Below are 8982 nucleotides of genomic sequence, written 5' to 3' on the forward strand. Positions count from 1 at the left end.
TGCCTGTGAATATTCTCATTCATCCAGGTCATAGTAAGCTTCAGGGCATTCAATCGATCGCAACTGGACTTTGTCAGTTTGTCTTGGAAGACGTTTCGCCTCTCATCCGAGCAGGCTTCATCAGTTCATGCGCACCAGACTAGATAGGACAGCTCTAGTCCAATGAAATGGTGTTAGATTCAAGTATTTATCCTCTGAGTGAAAATTGACCTGCCTTACTCTCTCATTCAGCAGTTGTTTTTGAGCCTTTTCCAGGATTTTGTCGGTCCTGTAGCCTTTCATGGTGGATCGTAGGCGTAGGCTTACTGCTGTGAGGCTGTTTTGTCTGCATCTCAGGTTGAACCTGAGGTGGTTTCTGTAATCCGCCATTTTCCAAGCCATCCTTTCATATTCCTGCACCATTTTTAGGGTAGCCAACCCAAAATGTTCAGAAACATGCCTGTGAATATTCTCATTCATCCAGGTCATTGTAAGCTGAATGAGAGAGTAAGGCAGGTCAATTTCACAATTGAAAGCCTTAGAGTGAAATTTGACAACCTACAGCATAAACTTATGTCATCACTACCTGAAGATATCTGTAAGAAAGTCATAGAATTCACATTGAAAGCCCAACTTGCCCAGCACAACAAAACTGAAGACAGACAAACAAAGAAATTTCAGAACTTGCAGTCAAGACATAACACTTCCAACATGCAATTGCTCACCTGGAGGCAAAAAAGTGAAGACTCAACACAAAATGAGTTACAGAATAGATAGGTTAAGAATTTGTCTGACAGAGTACTTACCCAGCCAGAGAAGGAGGTTTTAGCTAAAGGATTGAATTTTGCCATGACACCACAACAAGTCCCAATAGTTGATCTGATCACGGCAACAGAATCAGCTATAAAGAAAAACAACCTAACAGAAACAGAAACCTAACAGCTCAGGTTGAAAGTGTCAGCAGCTCTCTCCAATGCTAAACCTCCCCCTTCAAACCTCACCTATGAGGAAAAAAAAAAAGCTGTGACATCACTGAGCAAGGACGAAAACATCACAATCTTGCCAGCAGACAAAGGGAGATGCACGGTAATTCTAAACACAAACGATTACCAAGACAAGATTCTTTCACTACTCAATGACAGTAACACATATGAATGCCTGAAACGAGATCCAACCAGCGGGTACAAGAAAACAATCATAGAATATCTGCAAAGTTTACAGAAAGACGGAGCCATTGACCATTTACAATCTCACAGGTTATACCCACAAGAGTCCATCCCAGGCATCTATGGACTCCCAAAAATACGCAAAGAAGGAGCGCCTCTCAGACCTATTGTCAGCAGCATCAACTCTGTGACATACAACACTGCTAAGTTTGTGGCCAACATCTTAGCACCACTGGTTGGCAAAACGCCACACCACATCCAGAACTCAATAGACTTTGTAAATAAGGTCCGGGACTTAAAACTAGACCCATCAGAAACAATGGTTTCCTTCAATGTCACATCGTTGTTCACATGCATTCCATATCAGGATGCAGTTGAAACAGTGAGGCGGCAGTTGTTACAAGACAACACTTTGCAGAACAGAGCTACCCTTAACCTGGAGCAAATATGCAATTTACTAGAAGTCTGCTTAAAAACCACCTATTTTCAATTTAGGGGGAGGTTTTACAGGCAAAAACATGGGTGTGCGATCAGTTCACCAGTATCCCCCATTGTGGCTAATCTGTACATGGAGAAAATGGAAAGAACGGCCCTGAACTCTTTCAAAGGAACAACACCAAGTCATTGGTACAGATATGTGGATGACACATGGGTAAAAATCCAAAGCCAAGAAGTGCAAGCCTTCACCGAGCACATTAACTCAGTGGACAAAAACATGAAATTCACTCGAGAGGATGTCAAGGACATGAGTTTGCCTTTTTTGGACTGTGATGTCCACATTGGAGAGAACAGGAGCCTTCATATTGGGGTTTACAGAAAACCTACTCACACAACCAGTACCTCCTTTTTGACTCACATCACCCACTGGAACACAAACTAGGTGTTATCAGAACTCTCCAGCACAGAGCTGATAAAGTTCCAACCAGCCAACAGGCCAGAGACAAGGAACACAAACACCTGAGGGATGCTCTCAAAACTTGTGGTTATCCCAGCTGGTCTTTTGTGAAAAGTTCAGCCGCTTCCAGAAAGAACAGGGTGACAGAGGAAGAAAAGAGAGACAGACGGCATAACATTGTCATTCCATATGTGTCTGGTGTATCAGAGAAACTCAGGCAAATCTTTAACAAACACAACATCCCGGTACATCTCAAACCTGGGAACACTCTCAGACAAAGGCTGGTGCACCCCAAAGACCAGACACCTCATACTCAGAAGAACAATCTGGTGTATGCAGTCCAGTGCAGTGAGGAATGCACAGACTTATATATTGGGGAAACAAAACAGCCACTGAGCAGACGCATGGCACAACACAGAAGGGCTAACTCTTCAGGTCTAGACTCAGCTGTTTACCTGCACCTCAAGGAGGAAGCACACTCCTTTGAGGATAAAAATGTGCATATTCTGGACAGAGAAGACAGATGGTTTGAAAGAGGAGTGAGAGAAGCCATCCATGTCAAGGTTGAAAAACCATCTCTGAACAGAGGGGGAGGTCTGAGACACCACCTATCTCCCACATACAATGCTGTCCTTTCATCTCTTCCAAAGAGATTCAAAAACTTAGCCTCTGAAAATAAACAACAAAGCCATTCACACATTGCTCAAGGAGCCTCCCAATGACAAGAATGGGACACTAACGAGGCAGACGACTGTTGTTGACACCCAAGGGTCGCACCCTACCCCGCCTTAATGGGGGATCGTTTGCCTCACAATAGAATGATACCATCCTTGGTTTGGGGGGTTGGCCTCACTCAGAGTATAAATACTTGAACCTAACACCATTTCATTAGACTAGAGCTGTCCTATCTAGTCTGGTGTGCATGAACTGATGAAGCCTGCTCGGATGAGAGGCGAAACGTCTTCCAAGACAAACTGACAAAGTCCAGTTGCGATCGATTGAATGCCCTGAAGCTGATTAAAAAGGTGCGTTTTTAACCTTCTTTTTAAAATATCAACAGTCTCTGCAGTCCTGAGGCTCTCCGGCAGGATGTTCCACAGGTCTGGGGCATAGTAGCTAAACGCCGCCTCACCGTGGGTTTTTGTTCTGGCTTTTGGTATGGATAAAAGGCCGGTGCCGGAGGACCTCAGGGTCCGCAAAGGTTGATATGGTAAAAGCAGGTCAGATAAATAAGAGGGCGTAAGGCCAGTAACACATTTAAAAACTAGTAATAGAACCTTAAAATCGATCCTGAAGCGGACAGGGAGCCAATGTAGCAACTGTAAGACTGGTGTAATGGGGGCCCGCCCTCTGGTCTACGTCAGCACGTGTGCGGCTGAGTCTTGTGGTAACTGGGGGTTCGAAATACTCTTTTCAGGAAGACCAGAGAGCAGGGCATTACAGTAATCCAAACGACAGGAAATAAAAGCATGCATTAGCACCTCTGTGCTGGCCTGAGAGAGAAATGGGCAGACTCTGGCTATGTTCTTAAGATGATAAAAGCCCATTTTTGTTATATTTTTGATATGTGGGATAAAAGTCAGCTCAGAGTCAAAAATCACGCCCAGGTTTTTAACAGATGGAGAAGTAATGGAAGGCTGGACCATTGACAAGGCATTTCAGGCGGTTTAGGAGCAGTTTTTTTTTTTCTGTGATGAAATAGTTCCCTTTTGGCATGGACTTTGTAACTTTGCACACATTTTACATGCACATAAAAGCTATATAACACACTAAAGGAAAGGGGGAAAGCTAAAAAGCATAATAATGCCTCATAATTTTAACGTTAAGTTACATGTTATAAAATATATTTTTATGCAATATTGAGGTTCCACCTACTGACCAAACTGCTCCAACAATAATATATGTATACATGTATGTAAGTTTTCTTTTTTCGCAATATGCAAACAGAACAGTTAATTCCACTGGCTGAAATTATGCTATTCATTCTACTTTCCTTCTCATTTGTCTTGCCCATTTCTTCTTTGTGCTGCTTGAGCATCTATAACAGCATTATATTTGGATCTTGTGGAGAGGGAATGCTTGTGATCCTTGTGTGACTGTGAAATACAGAGTGTCTTTATGGAAAGAGATTGGTATATATATATATATATATATATATATATATATATATATATATATATATATATATATATATATATATATATATATATATATATATATATATATATATATATAGGCTGCACGGTGGCGCAACAGGTAGTGCGCGTACCTCACAGCAAGAAGGTCGCATGTTCGATTCCCGGGTCGGGCCTTTCTGTGTGAAGTTTGCATGTACTTCCCGTGCATGCGTGGGTTCTCTCCGGGCACTCCAGCTTCCTCCCACAGACCAAAAACATGCTCATTAGGTTGATTGGTGACTCTAAATTGCCCCTAGGTGTGAGTGTGAATGGTTGTGTGTATGTGCCCTGCGATCAGCTGGCGACCGGTCCAGGGTGTACCCCGCCTCTCGCCCATCGACAGCCGAGATAGGCTCCGGCCCCCCGTGACCCCGAAAGGGATAAGCGGCATAGAAAATGGATGGAAGAATATATATATATATATATATATATATATATATATATATATATATATATATATATATATATATATATATATATATATATTCTGAAACATATGAGGAGCAAATACTTGTACTGTATAGGCCAAAGAAAGGGCAAAACTAAAAGCCACATCAAAAGCTGCAGAAATTCATCTTCTGCAAACATGCTAAGTAAAGACCAAAATAGGATCATACAAAAGTCTGTTTTGTTGATTGTCCTGAGGCCTGAAGCTGTGAAAGGTGCCTGCTGCTAGATGCCTGTCTATATGTTCGTTCTGGTCAATAGCCTCAAAACTGTCAAAGAGAGACACACCTGTTTCATTCAGGCAGGATGTTAGTGAAGGATGCCCTCATAGCCACAATGCTCAGAAAACCCTTGCCAGACAAAGACACTCTGTATTTCACAGTCACACAAGGATCACAAGCATTCCCTCTCCACAAGATCCAAATATAATGCTGTTATAGATGCTCAAGCAGCACAAAGAAGAAATGGGCAAGACAAATGAGAAGGAAAGTAGAATGAATAGCATAATTTCAGCCAGTGGAATTAACTGTTCTGTTTGCATATTGCGAAAAAAGAAAAGCATGACTTTAACGTACATGCCGACGTTTATAATGACAGCCTTAGCACTGCGTTTATCTCAGTATTAGACTCAGTTGGCTTCCATCAGAATGTACATGAACCGACTCACTGTTTTAACTACACCCTCGACCTTGTTCTGACATATGGCATTGAAATTGAAGACTTAATAGTCTCCTTACAGAATCCTCTTTTATCGGACCATCACTTAATAACTTTTGAATTCATATTACCAGACTACCAGCCAGTAAGCAAAAATTCTTATACCAGACTCCTGTCTGATAGTGCTGTAGCTAAATTTAAGGATATGATCCCATCAGCATTTAATTCAATGCCATGTCTCAATACAACATGCTAACCTTTGTCCATTCATTGCGTATGACATTTGAGTCTGTTTCTCCCTTAAAAAGAAGATAATTAAACAGAGGAGGTGAGCTCCATGGTATACCCCTCAAACCCACAAATTAAAGCAAACTTCACTGAAAATAGAAACGAAATGGCGTTCTACCAATTTGGAAGAATTTCAGTTCGCCTGGCAAGACAGTCTTGAAATATACAGGAAAGCCCTCTACAGTGCCAAGGCAGCCTATTACTCTGCACTGAAAGAGGAAAATAAGAACAATCCCAGGTTTCTCTTCAGCACTGTAGCCAAGCTGACAAAGAGCCATAATTCTGTTGAACCATGTATTCCTTTAGCTCTGAACAGTAATGTCTTCATGAGCTTCTTTAATGATAAAATTCTAACTATTAGAGACAGAATTCATCAGCTCCTGCCATCAACAGGCACTGTTTTGTCTTCAAACACAGAAACCGTAGAAACTGTTACTCAGCCTGTCGCAGTTTTAGACTGTTTTACACCTGTAGACCTTCACCAACTAATTTCAATAATTTCCCCATCCCGACTAAGCAGTTTAGAAGAAGAAGAAGAAGTATTGCCTTTAAGTGACTCTTCCGTATTAGACATGATTAATCTGTCTTTATCAACAGGCTACGTACCACAGTCCTTTAAAGTAGCTGTGATAAAACCTCTACTTAAAAAGCCTACTCTTGATCCAGGGGTTTTAGCCAACTATAGACCTATATCCAACCTTCCCTTTCACTCAAAAACTCTCGAGAAGGCAGTTGCTAATCAGCTGTGTGACTTTCTACACAAAAATAGATTATTTGAGGATTTCCAGTCAGGATTTAGAGTGCATCATAGCACAGAGACAGCACTGGTTAAAGTTACAAATGACCTTCTAATTGCATCTGATAAAGGTTTGTCTCTGTTCTAGTATTATTAGATCTTAGTGTTGCATTTGACACCATTGACCATGGCATCCTATTGCAGAGACTGGAACACTTCATTGGCATTAAGGGAACTGCGCTAAGCTGGTTTAAATCCTATTTGTCAGATCGCTCTCAGTTTGTACACGTTAATGACGACTCCTCTGTGTTGGCTAAAGTCACCTATGGAGTTCCGCAGGGTTCTGTGCTTGGAGCAATTCAATTCACCTTATATATTCTTCCTTTAGGGAAGATTATCAAGAAACACTCAATAAATTTTTATTGCTATGCAGATGATACGCAGCTATATTTATCAATGAAGCCAAAAGAAACCAGTCAGTTAACTAGACTACAAGCATGTTTTCAGAACATAAAGTCCTGGATGCAATTTTCTGATGCTAAATTCAGACAAAACTGAAGTTATAGTACTAGGCCCTAAACATCTTAGAAACTCACTTTCTGATGACATAGCAGTTATGGATGGCATTGCGCTGGCCTCCAGCACCACTGTAAAGAATCTGGGAGTTATCTTTAATCAGGACATACCCTTTCACTCCCATGTAAAACAAATTTCAAGGACAGCCTTTTTTCACCTACGTAATATCGCAAAAATCAGGCATATTTTGTCTCAAAATGATGCAGAAAAACTAGTCCATGCATTCGTAACTTCCAGGCTGGATTATTGCAATTCTTTACTATCAGGCTGCCCAAATTCGTTGCTGAATATTCTCCAGTTGCTCCAGAACGCTGCAGCATGTGTTCTGACAAAAATCAGGAAGAGAGATCATATTTCTCCAATATTAGCTGCTCTGCACTGGCTCCCTGTAAAGTTTAGAATAGAATTCAAAATTCTCCTCCTTACTTACAAAGCCATAAATGGCCAGGCACCTTCTTATCTTAAAGAGCTCATAGTTCCTTATTACCCCACTCGAACACTGCGTTCCCACAATGCAGGTCTACTTATGGTTCCTAAAGTCTCCAAAAGCAGAACAGGAGCCAGAGCATTTAGCTATCAAGCTCCTCTCCTCTGGAACCATCTTCCAGTCTTTGTCTGGGAGGCAGACACTGTCTCTACATTTAAGAGTAGGCTTAAAACTTGCCTTTTTGATAAAGCTTATAGTTAGGGCTGGCTGGACCGGCCCCTAGTTATGCTGCTATAGGATTAGACTGTCGGGGGACCTCCAAAGATACACCGAGCTCCTCTGTCCTTCTCTCCCTCTGTATCTGCACACTCTCATGTCCTACCACGGAGTGTTACTAATTTAGCTCCTTCCCGGAGTCTCTGTGCTTTGTCATCTCGCAGGTTCCCATGGACAGTGGCTGAATCTGGATTGTGGATTACAGCTACGTCTCCTGCCATGGCCCTGCCTGACATCCACTGCAACTGCAACTACTGTTATTACATCCACTGTCACTGTTACTGTGTCTGTCTGTCTGTCTGTCTGTCTGTCTGTCTGTCTGTCTGTCTGTCTGTCTGTCTGTCTGTCTGTCTGTCTCTCTCTGTCTGTCTGTCTCACTCTCTCTCTCTTGCTCTCCCTCTCTCACCCAACCGGTCGAGGCAGATGACCACCCACTCAGAGCCTGGTTCTGCCTGAGGTTTCTGCCTGTTAAAGGGAAGTTTTTCCTCGCTGCTGTTGCCGAGTGCTTGCTCATGAGGGAATTGTTGGGTCTCTGTAGATAAAGAGTTTGATCTGTACCAGCTCTGTATGGAAAGTGTCCTGAGACAACTTTTGTTGTGATTTGGTGCTATACAAATAAAATTGAATTGAATTGAATTGAATTGAATTGAATTGAATTGAATTGAATTGAATTGAATTGAATTGAATTGAATTGAATTGAATAAGGGGTGCAACAATAGATGGATAGATAAATAAATAGATGTGTAATTATAGCTTGCAGGGTGAAGTTTCATCACCCAGAAACAAGTAAAGAGTTGCAAATGTGTGGCAAATTGGCAGCCACTGGCATATGACTGAATAAGCAACAGATTGTAGCTGCTAGAGGAACTAGGGTCACAAAGTTCAGGGCACTTTGACATTTATCCACAATGTCCCAGTAGCTAATTCCGGGATTTGAACTACTCACTCTGAACATTTGACCAACATCTGACAGAGTGGATAATATTTCACTGCATATTAAATATAACACCACTTCTCATTCAATGGCCCATTCATGGGTATATTTAAACCATGGTCAGAAATTCGCAAGAGACCAGTCACTACCAGTGTCAAGGTGCCACTGAGTTATACATACCAATGTTCTTACTGAGCTCTTGTCATTTAACCTCTTCATTGTGTTACAATTAAGATCCATGCAGAGTTGCAATGTTTGTGTGTTTTCAGCATAAAGTTGGCTATTATGATGAAGAGTGAAAAAGCTGGTCCTGAGACATCACCTAATGATCTGGCAATCTGCTGTACTATGCGTTTTTTGGCTCGGTGCAGCACGATAGTGGTAGTGTCTGAATAATGCCAAATGAATGATGGTCTGAAGCAGT

The 8982-nt window shown here is 41.7% G+C and overlaps 1 pseudogene; it reads left to right on the forward strand.

Moving 5' to 3' along the window:
• Positions 1-435: 435 nt before the first annotated feature.
• On the forward strand, positions 436-7809 carry LOC139345488 (uncharacterized; annotated as a pseudogene).
• Positions 7810-8982: the final 1173 nt, after the last annotated feature.

Source organism: Chaetodon trifascialis, chromosome 17 (assembly GCF_039877785.1).
Source record: "Chaetodon trifascialis isolate fChaTrf1 chromosome 17, fChaTrf1.hap1, whole genome shotgun sequence".
Classification (NCBI taxonomy): Eukaryota; Metazoa; Chordata; class Actinopteri; order Chaetodontiformes; family Chaetodontidae; genus Chaetodon; species Chaetodon trifascialis.